Below are 19,025 nucleotides of genomic sequence, written 5' to 3'. Positions count from 1 at the left end.
TATTTATTAACCCCTACTCTGCCGCCCCCAACCTCGCCGACACCTAACTACAATTATTAACCCCTAATCTGCCTACCGTATGCCGCCACTATAATAAATGTATTAACCCCTAAACCGCCGCACTCTCGCCTCGCAAACACTAGTTAAATTTTATTAACCCCTAATCTGCCCCCCAACATTGCTGCTACTATATTAAATGTATTAACCCCTAAACCTAAGTCTAACCCTAACACCCCCTAACTTAAATCTATTTTTAATAAATCTAAATAAAATTACTATAATTAAATAAATTAATTCTATTTAAAACTAAATACTTACCTATAAAATAAACCATAAGATAGCTACAATATAACTAATAATTACATAGTAGCTATTTTAGGATTTATATTTATTTTATTGGCAACTTTGTATTTATTTTAACTAGGTACAATAGCTATTAAATAGTTAATAACTATTTAATAGCTACCTAGTTAAAATAATTACAAAATTACCTCTAAAATAAATCCTAACCTAAGTTACAAATACACCTAACACTACACTAACAATAAATTAATTAAATAAATTAAATACAATTATCTAAAATAAAATACAATTAAGTAAACTAAACTATAGTACAAAAAAAACAAACACTAAATTACAAAAAATAAAAAAATATTACAAGAAGTTTAATCTAATTACACCTAATCTAATCCCCCTAATAAAATAAAAAAGCCCCCCAAAATAATAAAATTCCCTATCCTAAACTAAATTACAAATAGCCCTTAAAAGGGCTTTTTGTGGGGCATTCCCCCAAAGTAATCAGCTCTTTTACCTGTAAAAAATAGAAATACAATACCCCCCAACAATACAACCCACCACCCACACACCCCTACTCTAAAACCCACCCGATCCCCCTTAAATAAACCTAACACTACCCCAATGAAGATCACCCAACCTTGAGCCGTCTTCACCCAGCCGGGCCGAACTCTTCATCCGATCCGGAAACAAGTGGTCCTCCAGCCGGGCAGAAGTCTTCATCCGATCGGGGCAGAAGAGGTCCTCCATCCAGCTGAAGTCTTCATCCAAGCGGCATCTTCTATCTTCATCCTTCCGGCGATGAGCGGCTCCATCTTGAAGACCTCCGGTGCGGAACATCCTTCTCGGCCGACGACTACCCGACGAATAGCTGGTCCTTTAAATGACATCATCCAAGATGGCATCCCTCGAATTCCGATTGGCTGATAGGATTCTATCAGCCAATCGGAATTAAGGTAGAAAAAATCCGATTGGTTGATTTAATCAGCCAATCGGATTGAAGTTCAATCCGATTGGCTGATTGGATCAGCCAATAGAATGCAAGGTCAATTCTATTGGCTGATACAATCAGCCAATCGGATTGAACTTCAATCCAATTTTCTGATTAAATCAACCAATCAGATTTTTCCTACCTTAATTCCGATTGGCTGATAGAATCCTATCAGCCAATCGGAATTTGAGGGACGCCATCTTGGATGACGTCATTTAAAGGACCAGCCATTCGTCGGGTAGTCGTCGGCCGAGAAGGATGTTCCACGCCGGAGGTCTTCAAGATGGAGCCGCTCATTGCCGGAAGGATGAAGATACAAGATGCCGCTTGGATGAAGACTTCTGCTGGATGGAGGACCTCTTCTGCTCGGATCGGATGAAGACTTCTGCCCGGCTGGAGGACCACTTGCGCCCGGATCGGATGAAGAGTTTGGCCCGGCTGGGTGAAGACGGCTCAAGGTAGGGTGATCTTCATTGGGGTAGTGTTAGGTTTATTTAAGGGGGGATCGGGTGGGTGATTATTTTGGGGCAATGCCCCGCAAAAGGCCCTTTTAAGGGCTATTTGTAATTTAGTTTAGGATAGGGAATTTTATTATTTTGGTGGGCTTTTTTATTTTATTAGGGGGATTAGATTAGGTGTAATTAGATTAAACTTCTTGTAATATTTTTTATTTTTTGTAATTTAGTGTTTGTTTTTTTTGTACTATAGTTTAGTTTATTTAATTGTAGTTTATTTTAGATAATTGTATTTAATTTATTGATAGTGTAGTGTTAGGTGTATTTGTAACTTAGGTTAGGATTTATTTTACAGGTAATTTTGTAATTATTTTAACTAGGTAGCTATTAAATAGTTATTAACTATCTAATAGCTATTGCACCTAGTTAAAATAAATACAAAGTTGCCTGTAAAATAAATATAAATCCTAAAATAGCTACTATGTAATTATTAGTTATATTGTAGCTATCTTATGGTTTATTTTATAGGTAAGTATTTAGTTTTAAATAGGATTAATTTATTTAACTATAGTAATTTTATTTAGATTTATTAAAAATAGATTTAAGTTAGGGGGGGGTTAGGGTTAGGGTTAGACTTAGGTTTAGGGGTTAATACATTTAATATAGTAGCGGTGACGTTGGGGGCGGCAGATTAGGGGTTAATAATTGTAGTTAGGTGTCGGTGATGTTGGGGGGGGCAGATTAGGGGTTAATAAAATTTAACTAGTGTTTATGAGGCGGGAGTGCAGCGTTTTAGGGGTTAATACATTTATTATAGTGGCGGCGATATCCGGTCGGCAGATTAGGGGTTAATAATTGTAGTTAGGTGGTGGCGACGTTGGGGGCAGCAGATTAGGGGTTAATAAATATAATGTAGGTGTCGGTGATGTTAGGGGCAGCAGATTAGAGGTTCATAGGTATAATGTAGGCGGCGGCGATGTCCGGTCGGCAGCTTAGGGGTTAAATAATTTTATTTCAGTGTTTGTGATGTGGGGGGGCCTTGGTTTAGGAGTTAATAGGTAGTTTATGGGTGTTAGTGTACTTTGTAGCACTTTAGTTAAGAGCTTTATTTTCCGGCGTAAGCCCATAAAACTCTTAACTACTTGGAATTATGGGAGGTTAGTTAAACTGCTGTTTTGATTATGGTGCCTGTTTGTCTAATTACCTTGTGCCTTGTGCTTCCTGTATTATAAATGTAGCCCTGTATATAAAAATGGTTCCATAAAGCTGCTTGGCACCTTTATTTGGTTTATTGACATGAAGCATTGCATGCTTAGTGGCATCCGCTAGTCTGTCAGCAACTTGTAAATCCACAGGTCCATAAATGATGACATCCCTAGCTAGGAGGTTTCCTGGTTTCAAAAGAGCTATCCACAATGAAGAAAAGGACCTTCTCTGAGGAGCAATAACTTTAGAAGCTGAATCCTTTATTTATTTAATTCATACGTGAGAACACGTGTGCACAAACTCCAAAAAAAACCCACCCATACTCTTGCACTAACCCGACTGTGTTTATTCAAGTGCGCTAAACCACACATGTAAAATTAATATTTCCCATTCCAATATTCTTCACATAGAAGAATATGTTCTATTTATTTTTAAATAAATATTTATTTATATTTGATGATGATTTTTAGTAGTATTTTAATGATTTACTCAAGCATGACACCTCAAAAATGACACAACGCTTTAGCTGCTAATGCTGTCTTCACCAGGTGCCTCATGTGTTTACTCCTCCCATAGAACACAAGTTCTAATTACAATGATATATAATGCTGTTCAGACTATGGCCTCTAGTTATCAAGCTCCGTAAGGAGCTTGATGGCCCCTGTTTCTGGCGAGTCTTCAGACTCGCCAGACACAGCAGTTATGAAGCAGCGGTCACAAAGACTGCTGCTCCATAACCTGTCCGCCTGCTCTGAGCAGGCGGACAGACATCGCCGGAAATCAACTCGAATGGGTTGATTGACACCCCCTGCTGGTGGGCTATTGGCCGCGAGTCTGCAGGGGGCGGCGTTGCACCAGCAGTTCAGTTCAGTTCACATTATGGACCCCAGCAAGTGTAGCAAATTTTCTGTGGAAATATCTTGCATGCATTTATGACCCCGATGACACCACCAATACCTTGCATGGGGACAATTTGAGAATGTTTGTCCAATTCATCAGAAAACACCCATCTTAACTTTTGTTCCCTTAACTTTTCTAATTCAAAAGCTTTGACCACTAAAAGCCCATTTTTGTACATGCTTACTTCACTTACGTCAACATAATTGTTTTCTGGTTTAATTATAAATTCAAGTTAGAGCTGAAAGAATACTGTTATGTAAAAGAAACAACGGAACATGCCAATTTTAAACCACTTTCCAATTTACTCCTATGGTCAAATTTGCTTTATTGTTGAAGAGGATACCTAGGAGCAGCAACACACTATTGGCAAGAGGCATATATATGCAGTCACCAAACACTCAGCTAGCCCCCAGTACTGCACTGCTACTCTCAAACCTACCTAAGTATACTTATAGAAAAGTTGGAAAGTTGTTTAAAATTGTATGCTCACAAGGATAACCCAACCACTAATTGTCTTTAGCTGACATTATAAGATTACAGAGAATGAAACAAGGACAGTTTGAGACCACAGTAAGCATAGCTAGCTGTGTCTACCCCAGTTAAATCCCCAAACAGTGGATAGAATTTGAGAAAACAATTGCTTCTAACAAGCGGCTAGATTTAGAGTTTTGTCTGTAACGACCCGAGTAGCTAACGCTGGCTTTTTTTCCCCGCACCTTTTAAATACCGCTGGTATTTAGAGTTCACAGAATGGCTGCGTTAGGCTCCAAAAAGGGAGCGTAGAGCATAATTTACCGCCACTACAACTCACAATACCAGCGGTGCTTACAGACGTGGCCAGCTTCAAAAACGTGCTTGTGCACGATTCCCCCATAGGAAACAATGGGGCTGTGAAAAAAAAACCTAACACCTGCAAAAAAGCAGCGTTCAGCTCCTAACGCAGCCCCATTGTTTCCTATGGGGAAACACTTCCTACGTCTGCACCTAACACCCTAACATGTACCCCGAGTCTAAACACCCCTAACCTTACACTTATTAACCCCTAATCTGCCGCCCCCGCTATCGCTGACACCTGCATATTATTTTTAACCCCTAATCTGCCGCTCCGTACACCGCCGCAACCTATATTATACCTATGTACTCCTAATCTGCTGCCCATAACACCGCAGACCCCTATATTATATTTATTAACCCCTAATCTGCCCCCCACAACGTCGCCGCCAGCTACCTACAATAATTAACCCCTAATCTGCCGACTGGACTTCACCGCTGCTATAATAAATGTATTAACCCCTAATCCGCCTCACTCCCGCCTCAATAACCCTATAATAAATAGTATTAACCCCTAATCTGCCCTCCCTAACATCGCTGACACCTAACTTCAAGTATTAACCCCTAATCTGCCGACCGGACCTCACCGCTACTCTAATAAATTTATTAACCCCTAAAGCTAAGTCTAACCCTAACACTAACACCCCCCTAAGTTAAATATAATTTAAATCTACCAAAATAAATTAACTCTTATTAAATAAACTATTCATATTTAAAGCTAAATACTTACCTGTAAAATAAACCCTAATATAGCTACAATATAACAAATAATTACATTGTAGCTATTTTAGGAATAATATTTATTTTACATGCAACTTTGTAATAATTTTAACCAGGTACAATTGCTATTAAATAGTTAATAACTATTTAATAGCTACCTAGTTAAAATAATTACAAAATTACCTGTAAAATAAATCCTAACCTAAGTTACAATTAAACCTAACACTACACTATCATTAAATTAATTAAATAAAATACCTACAATTATCTACAATTAAACCTAACACTACATTATCAATAAATTAATTACATAAAATACCTACAAATAAATACAATTAAATAAACTAACTAAAGTACAAAAAATAAAAAAAGCTAAGTTACAAAAAATAAAAAAATAATTTACAAACATTATAAAAAGATTTCAACAATTTTTAGCTAATTACACCTAGTCTAAGCCCCCTAATAAAATAACAAAGCCCCCCAAAATAAAAAAATGCCCTACCCTATTCTAAAATAAAAATTGTAAAGCTCTTTTACCTTACCAGCCCTTAAAAGGGCCTTTTGCGGGGCATGCCCCAAAGAATTCAGCTCTTTTGCCTGTAAAAAAAAAATACAATACCCCCCCAACATTACAATCCACCACCCACATACCCCTAATCTAACCCAAACCCCCCTTAAATAAACCTAACACTAAGCCCCTGAAGATCATCCTACCTTATCTTCACCACGCCGGGTATCACCGATCGGTCCAGGCTCCGAAGTCTTCATCCAAGCCCAAGCGGGGGCTGAAGATGTCCATGATCCGGCTGAAGTCTTGGCCCAAGCGGGGGCTGAAGAGGTCCATGATCCAGCTGAAGTCTTCATCCAAGCGGGAGCTGAAGAGGTCCATGATTCGGCTGAAGTCTTCATCCAAGCGGGAGCTGAAGAGGTCCATGATCCGGCTGAAGTCTTCTATCAAGCGGCATCTTCAATCTTCTTTCTTCCGGATCCATCTTCATCCCGCCGACGCGGAACATCCTTCTTCACCGACGACTTCCCGACGAATGACGGTTCCTTTAAGCCTTGGGACGTCATCCAATATGGCATCCTTCGAATTCCGATTGGCTGATAGGATTCTATCAGCCAATCGGAATTAAGGAAGGAAATTCTGATTGGCTGATGGACTCTAAATACCAGCGTTAGAAAGATCCCATTGAAAAGATAGGATACGCAAATGGCGTAGGGGGATCTGCGGTATGGAAAAGTCGCGGCTGCAAAGTGAGCATTAGACCCTTTCCTGACTAAATACCAGCGGAAGCCCAAAACCAGCGTTAGGAGCCGCTGGTTTTGACGGCTAACGCCAAACTCTAAATCTAGGCGAAGTTGTTAAATGCATTAGACAGTTTTTCACACTCTCATGGTATACTCCAATTACATGTCTTTTTTATTGGTTTTTAGGTTTCATTATATTTTCAGGGATGGGGATACTACTAATGAATGGAAATTGTTTTTCACAAGGGTGATGAACCTATGGCACAAGTGACCAAAGTAGTAGTCAAAACTGATTTGCCACAACTCAGCTTTTAGACTATATCCATACTAATTGGTTTCTTGGTTGCAATTCAAGTACTTAAAGAGACATACACCCACATTTCTTCTTGTTGTTTCAAATACAGGATTTTAACCCTTTGAGTGCTAAGCACTTTTCCACCTGGGTGCTAAGATTATTTAAGGATTTTTTATTTTTATTTTTTTAACTTTTTTTTTCAGACCCCCAAGACTTACACTGTTGTAAAGATTAGGCGATTACCTTTCCAAAAGTGGGTCTTGGGGGTCTGTAGCTGCTTAGATACCTGAGATACAGGCTTCTTAGCAGCATGCCCCCTGCTCTTATATTTAACATTGTTAAGTATAAATAAAGTTGTGTGGTGACGTCATCACGTTATTGCACGTGACGTCACAGCACATATCGCGAAGCCCCGGCGATGCCTGTCACTTTGCAGACCCAATCGCCGGGGTAGGAGCGGGTGGGAGCCCCCAGATCTCCCTCAAGGTGGGAGAGTGCTCATGACGGCTCTGAGCCGTCATTAGCACCAGAGTGAGAAACTTTGTGACGGCTCAGAGCCGTCATTAGCACTCAAAGGATTTAACAGCCTTCCAATTTACATCTATTATCTAATTTGCTTTTTTTTCTCTTGATATTCTTTATTGAAATGCATACCTAGGTAAGCTTAGGAGCAGCAATGCACTACTGCATGCTTGCTGGGGATTGGTGGTTGCACATATAGGCCTCTTTTAATTGGCTCACCTATTTTGTGGAACTTTCTGTTTCACTCCACAAAACTCTCCCCTGGTTTTGAAAGTTTCAAGCGCTCTTTAAAGACTCTACAGTTCAAGGAAAAATGCAACATATGCTAACCTCTGCTAACCTCTCCTCCTTTGTTATCTCCTTGAACCCCTTAGCATGTAAGCCTACGAGCCCAGCTGTTTGTAGATCACCTTCATGAGAGCTGATTTACTTTTGGTCCCTGTAAATGGTTCCTTGCATATCATAACTATGTTTATAGCACTGAGGAATCTGTTGGTGCTCTACAAATAACTTATAACAACAATAATAATAATGTGTTCAGCAAGCTCACAGCACTGCACTGTTGCTCCTTCAACAAAGAATAACAAAAGAATGAAGCAAATTTGACCATTGAAGAAAATTGTTATTATGCTCTATTTATATCATTAAAGAAAACATTGGGTTTCATGCCCTTTTAATGCATTATTTTCTTAAAGTGAATGTAAAGTTGAATGAATGAATGAGTGCCAGGTTTTTAAAAATACTATTAAAAACAGGGGCACTTCCATTCATTAAAGGGACAGTCAAGTCCAAAAAAAAACCTTTCATGATTCAAATAGGGCATGTAATTTTAAACAACTTTCCAATTTACTTTTATCACCAATTTTGCTTTGTTCCCTTGGTATTCTTAGTTGAAAGCTAAACCTAGGAGGTTCATATGCTAATTTCTTAGACCTTGAAGGCCGCCTCTAATCTAAATGCATTTTGAAAGTTTTTCACCACTAGAGGGCATTAGTTCATGTGTTTCATATAGATAACATTGAGCTCATGCTCGTGAATTTACCATGGAGACAGCTCTGATTGGCTAAAATGCAAGTCTGTCAAAAGAACTGAAATAAGGGGGCAGTCTGCTGAGGCTTAGATAAAAGGTAATTACCGAGGTAAAACATGTATAATTATAACTGTGTTGGTTATGCAAAACTGTGGAATTGGTAATTAAGGGATTATCTATCTTTTAAAAAAAACAAAAATTCTGGTTTTGACTGTGCCTTTAAACTTTATATTGCAGCGTTTCTTTTAAATACTTACCTTTTCCCTTAGGAAGCACAGACTGGCAATACTCCGCCAGAGGCAAATCTGTACTTACCTCAGCAATAACGAGGAGTCCATCTCGTGAGGCCACACAACGATTGAAAGAAGCTGGTTTCGTCATCGATATGCTAAGTACAGTATGAAAAGCGGGCGGAGGATCGCTAGTCTCAGTTTCCTAAAGAAAAAGGTATTTAAAAAAGCTGCAATGTAAAGTTTAATGAATGAAAGTGCCCCTGTTTTTAATAGTATTTTTGAAAATCGGGTACTCATTCATTCAACTTTACATTCACTTTAAGAATCCATGCTTTATATATCAGCAGTTAACTGAAGGGAGTTTAATAAGGATTAATAAGGTTTCTAATCATCAAGTCAATTAAACTGTATATTAATTCCAAATTATATAATGATTGCAATTATTCAAGGTAAGAAAGACTTCAATAATATACTGATTGGTAAATAAAAAACACATGTATGTTTTTTTTACAATTTAAATAGGTTTTAAAGAAACAAAGTTACTTTGTCTTATAAATCATAATATATGTCAACAACTTTGTTTCTTTAAAACCTATTTAAATTGTAAAAAAACAAACATGTGTTTTTTATTTACCAATCAGTATATTATTGAAGTCTTTCTTACCTTGAATAATTGCAATCATTATATAATTTGGAATTAATATACAGTTTAATTGACTTGATGATTAGAAACCTTATTAATCCTTATAAAACTCCCTTTGAAGTCATTTTATGATAATATTATAAAATGCCTACAGATAATAGCACAATGTTAATTGCTATATGCTCCAAAAGGATTGTATTATATTTCCTGTAATTACATTAACAATTATTATATTGTGGCTTTATATAATCCGTTAAATGAAAAACGAAATTTTGTGGTATTATAAGTGTAAAGTAAAGAAGGAAATTGTGGGTATTTACATGCTTAAATTGCTTAGAAATTGGAGCTGCATAGTTATATATAAATATATGAAAACAAAAATCCAATGTGTTCTATGAATTCTCAAATATGACTAAGTTAAAGGGACACTGAACCCAATATATTTCTATCATGATTCAGATAGAGCATGCAATTTTAAGCAGCTTTCTAATTTACTCCTATTATCAAATTCTTTTCATTCTCTTGGTATCTTTATTTGAAATGCAATAATATAAGTTTAGATGCCTGGCCATTTTTGGTGAACACACTGTGTTGTTCTTACTGATTGGTGGGTAAATTCACCTACTAATAAACAAGTGCTTTCCATGGTTCTGAACCAAAAAAATAGCTTAGATGCCTTATTTTTTAACGAAGAAAAATTGATAATAGGAGTAAATTAGAAAGTTGTTTAAAATTGCATGTTCTATCTGAATCACGAAAGAAAAAATTTGGGTTCAGTGTCCCTTTAATGTAATATATTTTAAAGGCAATGACTGTATGAAATGTTTATTCATAAATATGGAACTATATAATATGTACTTAAAGAAATTTAAAGGTACATAAACATTGTATTTGCAGATATTGTCTTACATTATCAATTCCAGTTTTAGTAGACTTTTGTGTGAGCTACTGACTTAAAGGTTCATTAAAAAAGAATTAAATAATAAACAAGTGCATAATTAAAAGACAATGTAATAGCACTTAATTGTAACTTAGAAGTAGATTTTTGTTTCTGACAAATTTAAAAATGTTCCCTTTATTTTCTGCCCAAAGTATCATGTGACCTCCATCAGCCAAACACAAACTCATATATGTATACACTGCAAACTCTTGCACATGCTCAGTAGTAGCTGACGTCACAGGAAGTGTATATATAAAACGACTGTGCATGCTCTATTTGAATCAAGAACATTTATACTTTAGTGCAATTAGAATAATTTTTTCTCAATGTAATTGTATTTGTGTTTGGAGAATGTTTATGGACACACCTATGAATAGACATTAAATACAGTAGATTTGCATAATCAACAAATGCATGATAAACACAGGCAATGCAATAGCACTTAGTCTGAACTTCAGATGAATATCTATTTCCACTCTTCTTGTATCATATGACAGTCAACAGCCAATCACAAATGCATACAGGTTTATTCTGTGAATTCTTGCACATGCTCAGTAGGAGCTGATGACTCAAACAGTGTAAATATAAAAAGACTCTGCACATTTTGTAATGGAAGTAAATTGGAAGGTTATTTAAAATTGCTACTCTATCTAAATCATGAAAACTTAATCTTGACTTGAGTGTCCCTATAAAAGATATGGTTTCAAAAGTGAATACTTGTCTTTTTGCAAAAGCAACTATATTGAAAATATGCCACTGCACATTTAAATATATATATATATTTCCCAATAAGTCAGTCAGATGCATGAGATATGCTTAATTTAACAATCCTGCACATTAAAAAAATCATAATAATAGTACTTTATGTTGAGGTTGGAAAGGAATGAATTATAGCATCTGTTTGAGATACACATAGCTGCATTCAATGAATGAAAGCATCTTCCTTTGTTTTTCAAGAATAGAGCCTGAAAAGGCATTATTCAAACGGACTGCTTTTAACCTTTTAACCACCAGTCATATTTAAGGATATTTTGCATAATGTTTTTGAGTATTCAAAAGCATTTTTTTTTCTTTTTCTAATTTCTATAACCTAATTGTTTAATTAAAACAATTATAATTACATCAAACTCATTAACGTTGTATTTGTTTTGTAGATTTAATTTTATGTTTGAATACGTTTTTTGTTTTTAAAAACAAATTTTTGGACATTTTTTTTATGGAAGAAAAATAGCAAAGAAAAAAAAATTCATGAACATAAAAAGTTAAAATTATAAATAGTACACAGAGGTAAAAGTAAATATTTTAACTGGTTCAAAGTCATTTTTATTTATTTAAAGTCATTTTTATTCCCTTCTGGTAGCATCTGTATGAGCAAATAAGGCTAAAGCAAATACAACTGCCATATATATATATATATTATTTGTTATATTGAGACACTTAAACTTATATTTAAGTAATATTATTATCTTTTGTTCTTTGCTTTATTTTGCAAAAGCCATGAAGGATAACACAAAGAATCCAAATAGGGGTTTCAAACAAATAACTAAATTTGTGTTTGTAAAAAAAATACTGAAGTATCCAAAAACCGATGTAGAGTCCTCACACATCTTTCAATGTGTCTCTATGTTATTTAAAGAGGAGGAGCAGCTGGGTATTGTATCATAAAGGAAGACACCTGTTGTGGGGTCAAAATACTGCTCCCCTTAAGTGGCCAATATACAATAAATAGTAAGCCTGAAAAGATTGTATTGTCCTAGGAAATGCAGAATGTGGTATTATATCTTGTCACCATAGCTTTGTATATATAAAATAATTATAGTATATGCAATGCATAAAGATAGCAAACAAAATAGTTTTGGAAAATATTGAAAGTGCATGAAACATACTAGAAACAAATACTTTAATAAGTATAATCTACAAAAAAGATATGCTTCATTTTGAAGTAAATAAAGTTATGCTCTGGATATATTTATATATTTTATGTCAATAATCCAGTTATTAAAAATGAGAATATTTCCTATCACACACATAAACTATATATATATATATATATATATATATATATATATATATATATATATATATATATATATAGAGAGAGAGAGAGAGAGAGAGAGAGAGAGAGAGAGAGAGAGAGAGAGAGAGAGAGAGAGAGAGAGAGAGAGAGAGAGAGAGAGAGAGAGACAGAGAGAGAGACAGAGAAATATTGATATTTGAGATGTTGCTCCATTAGTATTATTATTATTATTTTCATTTGAATAACAGATTCATAGTAAGTGGGATTATGTCCTTAACTTCAGTATAATGATTCAATTACTTAAATTTTTTGTTTTAATATTGATAAAGCACACACAAAAGTAAAGAGAATGAGAAAGGCAGAAACTTCCTAGTATCCCAACTCCCCGTCAATGCTTGAGAAAGATAGAGAGAGAGAGAGAAGAGACAGAGACACACACAGAGAAAAAGAGACATAGAGAGAGAGAGGTAGAAAGAGAGGGGTAGAGAGAGAGTGACAGAGAGAGAGCGCAAAAGAGAGAGGTAGAGAGAGAAATATAGAGAGACAGAGAACGAGAGAGAAGTAGGGAGAGACAGAGAAAGACACAAAGAGAAAGAAAGAGAGAGATAGAGAAAGAGACAGAGAGAGAAAAGCAGAAATACAGAGACACAGAGAGATAGGCAAAGAGGAAGACACAGAGAGAGAAAGATGCAGTGAGAGAGAGATAGAGAAAGAGACAGAGAGAGAGAAATAAACAGTGCGAGAGAAAGAGAGTTAGGGAGACAGAGACAGATACACAGAGATAAAAAGAGAGAGTGAGAGAGAGAAAGAGACAGAGAGAGAGAGTGATTGAGTGAGAGAGTTAGAGAGTGATTGAGAGAGAGAATGAGAGAGAGAGAAAGAGAGAGAGAGAGAGAGAGAGAGAGAGAGAGAGAGAGAGAGAAAGAGGGGCTGTAAAAAAAGAGAGAGAAGCAGATAGAGAGAGAAAGATACAGAGGAAGAGAGAGAAAGAGAGAAAGTGTGAGAGAGAGAGGCAGAGAGACAAAGAGAGAGAGAGAGATAGAGAGAGAGAGAAAGTGTGAGAGAGATGCAGAGAGACAAAGAGAGAGAGAGAGAGAGAGAGAGAGAACGAGAGAGGGGTATTTTCTTGTATTCTAGCACTGTTTCCTCCATGGCTGCTGTCTCCTCTTATCATGCTACAAAAGTTATTTCAGGTACTGCTGTAAGAGACAAAAATACAGAGAAAAGTAGAGTTGGGCTATAATTGGAGAGAGCTGTCAGCCCGGGCTGTTTTCCCCACTATTTTCTCCCATGGTGGCTCCTGAAACCCAATCCATACTACAGCCCCTCCTCTGTGCAGTCCCAGACAACTCACCCACCCTCCCTTGTCTCCTTCCCTTCACTCTCAAATCCCCTCCCTACCCAGTAGCAGCAGCAGCAGCTCTATTCTGTGCTGTCCCCCTCACCAGCTCAGGATAATTGTCCTTGCTGCCACCAACCAATTCTGGAATTTCTTGTATGTTTTCCAGCCCCACTGCCCACTTGTGCCCTGGCTCTGTGACAACTTGGATTTAGGATGTAAAGTTTTCTGCTGGTTGTCTGTGGAGAGTTTTTGCCTTATAAAACATTTCAGCATCCCTCTCAGGCAGTAAGGTGGGTTCACTTGCTGTGATGCACTGATGTTCATATAATGTTTTATTTTTCTGCATATATATTGTTTTATTTGGTGAGTTCTACACCTGTTGCATGGTCTGCTTCACAAAGATAAAAGACTACTGTTCACTAAAGAGGGACTGCTATCCCATTATAATATAGATTGTTTTATTGATACCAGTATCAGTTATGGTAGAGCAAAGTAACTGTTAAACTACAGGCAAATTAACATACATACTTTTATTACATTGTATATAATAATAATAAACTGTTAATGTGATTTCTGAAAATCCTGTCTTTGAATTGCTACATTAAAACAAAACTAACATCCTGACATGTAATTTACTACAAACGAGAACATTTTAAAAGTGAAGCATTTTGCATTTTTAAATACTTCTTATGAGTTTGCTAATAGTTGCCTCAGATAAATGTGAGTTGGGGGTTATATTGTATAATTCTTACAAGAAATAATTAACTTAAGCTAAAGTTTTGACTCTAAGCCTGCAGATTCATATGCAATAGTAACACACTATACATCTTCTGTGCTAAACTGTAAGGTTTCTATTATAAGATCTGTGGTATAGTGGTATAGGCTTGTTTAATTGATTGCATTTTGACTGCAGTAAAGAACTATATAATGATTTAAATCTTACTGGTGTATTATTGTAAATAATAAACCAATATGATCTGTATTGGAAAGAAACAGCGTTTTTAATTTGAATTATTGGTCTAAAGGAAAGTGCTGAAGTTATTGCTGCCTGTTGATTGCCTGTCAGTGTGGATGGAGCCAATATAGCTTTAATGTCTATGAACTCAGTTTTTGAAGTGCCATAGAATATCCTTTGGTGCTTTTCAAAAGACCAGCAAGATAGTTTTGGATAAAGTATATATGTTATTTCATATAAATACTGTTATTTAGAAAATGTACCTACATAATGATTGTATTTTGTCCTTTTAAATATGTTGCATGTAAGCAATATTACTCCAATAACTGTGCATAACAAGTATTCAAAAACAACACCAAAAATAAGTGTTAAAATCAACTATAAAGGTAGAGAAAAGGGGAGTAAAGGTGATTTTAAAAATGAATTCATTCTCTTGATGTAAAATGAAGGAATCCTCTTTTTGCTCCAGGGGATAGGAGTACAATCTATGAGTTACAGCTTTGAATGGATACTGAAAAAGAAGAAGAATATATATATATATATATATATATATATATATATATATATATATATATATATATATATATATTATATATTTTTGAGAAATCATTTTACTTTAGTTGAGCAGTTTGTAAGACTAAGCAATAAAAATGCCAAACATGTACTCATGCACATAGCCAGTTAAATATATACACACCATAAGGCTGAGAATGTGTCAAAGAAGATAAGTACTGTCTATGCTGTGAGTGTTTGAGAAGGGCTGAGGCCAGATAAAAAAACAAAAAAAATCACTGGAGGGCTGCAATGTGATCTTAGACTACACGTTCTTGAGAAAACCAGGTGAAAACTATCAGATACATTGAAAGGTAAAGAATTACAACATTTGATTCTTGTTACAATGTTTAGCAAAGACGTGTTGCAATCAGTACTACCATACAGCACTTAAGACACATGCACGTTCCAGAGGCTACCTCAGTATGCTCTCAAGGCGAATGAGATAATGCTCTATCTGAAATATCTCATTAAAGGGACACAAAACCCAAAGATTTTCTTTTGTGATTCAGACAGAGCATACATTTTTTTTTCCAATTTACTTCTAATTTCCAAATTTGCTTCGTTCCTATGTTATTCTTTGTTGGAGTTACCTATGTAGGTGTCTGGAGCTCTACATGGCTGTAAATAGTTCTGCCATCTAGTTCTGTTACATATGGAAAACATTCTTGAAAAACTGCTGGAATATAGTGCTCCATACACGTGCACATTCTTAAAGGGACACTGTACCCAAAAATTTTCTTTTGTGATTCAGATAGAGCATGACATTTTAAGCAACTTTCTAATTTACTCCTATTATCAAATTTTCTTCATTCTCTTGGAATCTTTATTTGAAATGCAAGAATATAAGTTTAGATGCCGGCCCATTTTTGGTGAACAACCTGGGTTGTCCATGCTGATTGGTGGATAAATTCATCCACCAATAAAAAAGTTCTGTCCAGAGTACTGAAACCAAAAAAAGCTTAGATGCCTTCTTTTTCAAATAATGATAGCAAGAGAACGAAGACAAATTGATAATAGGAGTAAATTAGAAAGTTGCTTAAAATTGCATGCTCTTTCTGAATTACAAAAGAAAAAAATTGGGTTCAGTGTCCCTTTAAGTTTATATTCCTGCTTTTCAAACAAAAGATACCAAGAGAAAGAAGAACATTTGATAAAAGAATTAAATAAGAAAAATATCTAAAATTGCATGCTCTCTCTGAATCGTGAAAGAAAAAGTTTGGGTTTGATGTCCCTTTAACTTTTACATCTTTTTAACTTTTGATTACAAACAGTGTCTTCATTAAAGATTATGGATTATATTTAGAGTCCCTGAGACTACTTCAGTATGTTCTTAAGGAATGGAAGTAAGTTACATTAAAGGATACCAAGTATTAAAGGGAAATGTTATAATAAATTTGATACTTTAAAAAAAAAATGCATTCTTTATCGGAAACACAGATACAATTTGACCTTCATGTCCCTTTTGCTTTGTTCTAAAGTTTCAAAGTTAAAGACAAATGCCAATATACATAAAATATGTTCCATAATGAAGAAGAACAAAATGTTATTGAAAAGACAGTTAATTGGTTATGACTTGCACTGTGGCTTTTATGACTTAAGTTGCTGTGATGAAATAATTTGAATTCAGTACGAATTTGAACTGTTCTCGTTGTGCACATTTATACCTTTGTTAGTTGGCTAAACTACTTGGAGGACTCAGGTGAGACTTTTTTAACTGAAAAAAAGACAATTTAAGGGTCGTAGAGAGTGTATAAATTAGCAGGACAATTAGTTACCTACTTTACAAATGTTACAGTAACTATTTAATGGATAAATGTTTTTAACAAATATTTGTCAAATTTAAGGCCCAGAGGCCTCAATGTGCCTCTTTAGTGACATTTTTCTGGCCCTTCATAGCTCTTATATGCATATAGCAGTTGTCTAGAGTTGTTTTTAGTAATTTAATGTACCATGTTTCTTTGAGTCAAATATGCACTGATGATAAGATAAGGTGCAGGGCATTGGGGGATACCAAGTATGAGTGTTTGGGTAATTTATCTTCCTTCCAGGCTTGCTTCTTGTCTGAGGTAAATGCTGGCTTGCTGCCTGTATATAGTCACTGATGACCTGTTATTTGTCTTTTTGTACCTGCGGGGCCCAAATTCCTGCTGTGGCTACTTCTTGTCAATATTACCTATAAACTGCCTTTAGTATCTGCTGGTCCTGCTATATGCATGTAGTACATGCTGACTTGTAAACTTCCTGTAGTATCTGCTGGTCCTGCTATATGCATGCAGTACATGCTGACTTGTAAACTTCCTGTAGTATCTGCTGGTCCTGCTATATGCATGTAGTACACGCTGACTTGTAAACTTCCTGTAGTATCGGCTGGCGCTGCTATATGCATGTAGTACACGCTGACTTGTAAACTTCCTGTAGTATCGGCTGGGGCTGCTATATGCATGTAGTACACGCTGACTTGTAAACTTCCTGTAGTATCGGCTGGGGCTGCTATATGCATGTAGTACACGCTGACTTGTAAACTTCCTGTAGTATCGGCTGGGGCTGCTATATGCATGTAGTACACACCGACTTGTAAACTTCCTGTAGTATCGACTGGACCTGTTATATGCTGGTAGTACATACTGACTTGTAAACTTCCTGTAGTATCGGCTGGGGCTGCTATATGCATGTATACATGCTGACTTGTAAACTTCCTGTAGTATCAGCTGGGCCTGCTATATGCATGTAGTACACGCTGACTTGTAAACTTCTTATAGTATCGGCTGGGCCTGCTATATGCATGTAGTACACGCTGACTTGTAAACTTCCTGTAGTATCTGCTGGTCCTGCTATATGCATGCAGTACATGCTGACTTGTAAACTTCCTGTAGTATCTGCTGGTCCTGCTATATGCATGTAGTACACGCTGACTTGTAAACTTCCTGTAGTATCGGCTGGCGCTGCTATATGCATGTAGTACACGCTGACTTGTAAACTTCCTGTAGTATCGGCTGGGGCTGCTATATGCATGTAGTACACGCTGACTTGTAAACTTCCTGTAGTATCGGCTGGGGCTGCTATATGCATGTAGTACACGCTGACTTGTAAACTTCCTGTAGTATCGGCTGGGGCTGCTATATGCATGTAGTACACGCTGACTTGTAAACTTCCTGTAGTATCGGCTGGGGCTGCTATATGCATGTAGTACACGCCGACTTGTAAACTTCCTGTAGTATCGACTGGACCTGTTATATGCTGGTAGTACATACTGACTTGTAAACTTCCTGTATTATCGGCTGGGGCTGCTATATGCATGTATACATGCTGACTTGTAAACTTCCTGTAGTATCAGCTGGGCCTGCTATATGCATGTAGTACACGCTGACTTGTAAACTTCTTATAGTATCGGCTGGGCCTGCTATATGCATGTAGTACACGCTGACTTGTAAACTTCCTGTAGTATCGGCTGGGCCTGCTATATGCATGCAGTACACGCTAACTTGTAAACTTCCTGTAGTATCGGCTGGGGCTGCTATATGCATGTAGTACATGCTGACTTGTACACTTCCTGTAGTATTGGCTGGGGCTGCTATATGCATGTAGTACACGCTGACTTGTAAACTTCCTGTAGTATCGGCTGGGCCTGCTATATGCATGTAGTACACGCTGACTTGCAAACTTCCTGTAGTATCGGCTGGGCCTGCTATATGCATGTAGTACACGCTGACTTGTAAACTTTCTGTAGTATCGGCTGGGCCTGCTATGTGCATAATACATGCTGACTTGCAAACTTCCTATAGTATCGGCTGGTCCTGCTATTATGCATGTAGTACATGCTGACTTGTAAACTTCCTGTAGTATCG

General features: G+C 36.5%; 1 protein-coding gene across 1 annotated transcript in view; it reads left to right on the top strand.

Moving 5' to 3' along the window:
• Positions 1-13,717: 13,717 nt before the first annotated feature.
• The window catches only part of COL22A1 (collagen type XXII alpha 1 chain), a 667,744-nt gene continuing 662,436 nt past the window's right edge, over positions 13,718-19,025 (top strand). The window contains exon 1 of the mRNA XM_053715381.1: positions 13,718-13,960. The gene's annotated coding sequence lies outside the window, so the exon portion shown is untranslated. The remainder of the gene's footprint in view (positions 13,961-19,025) is intronic.

The sequence above is a fragment of the Bombina bombina genome, chromosome 5 (assembly GCF_027579735.1).
Source record: "Bombina bombina isolate aBomBom1 chromosome 5, aBomBom1.pri, whole genome shotgun sequence".
NCBI lineage: Eukaryota > Metazoa > Chordata > Amphibia > Anura > Bombinatoridae > Bombina > Bombina bombina.
Note: the sequence above shows the minus strand (reverse complement) of the source record. Positions and strands in the feature narration are given on the sequence as shown.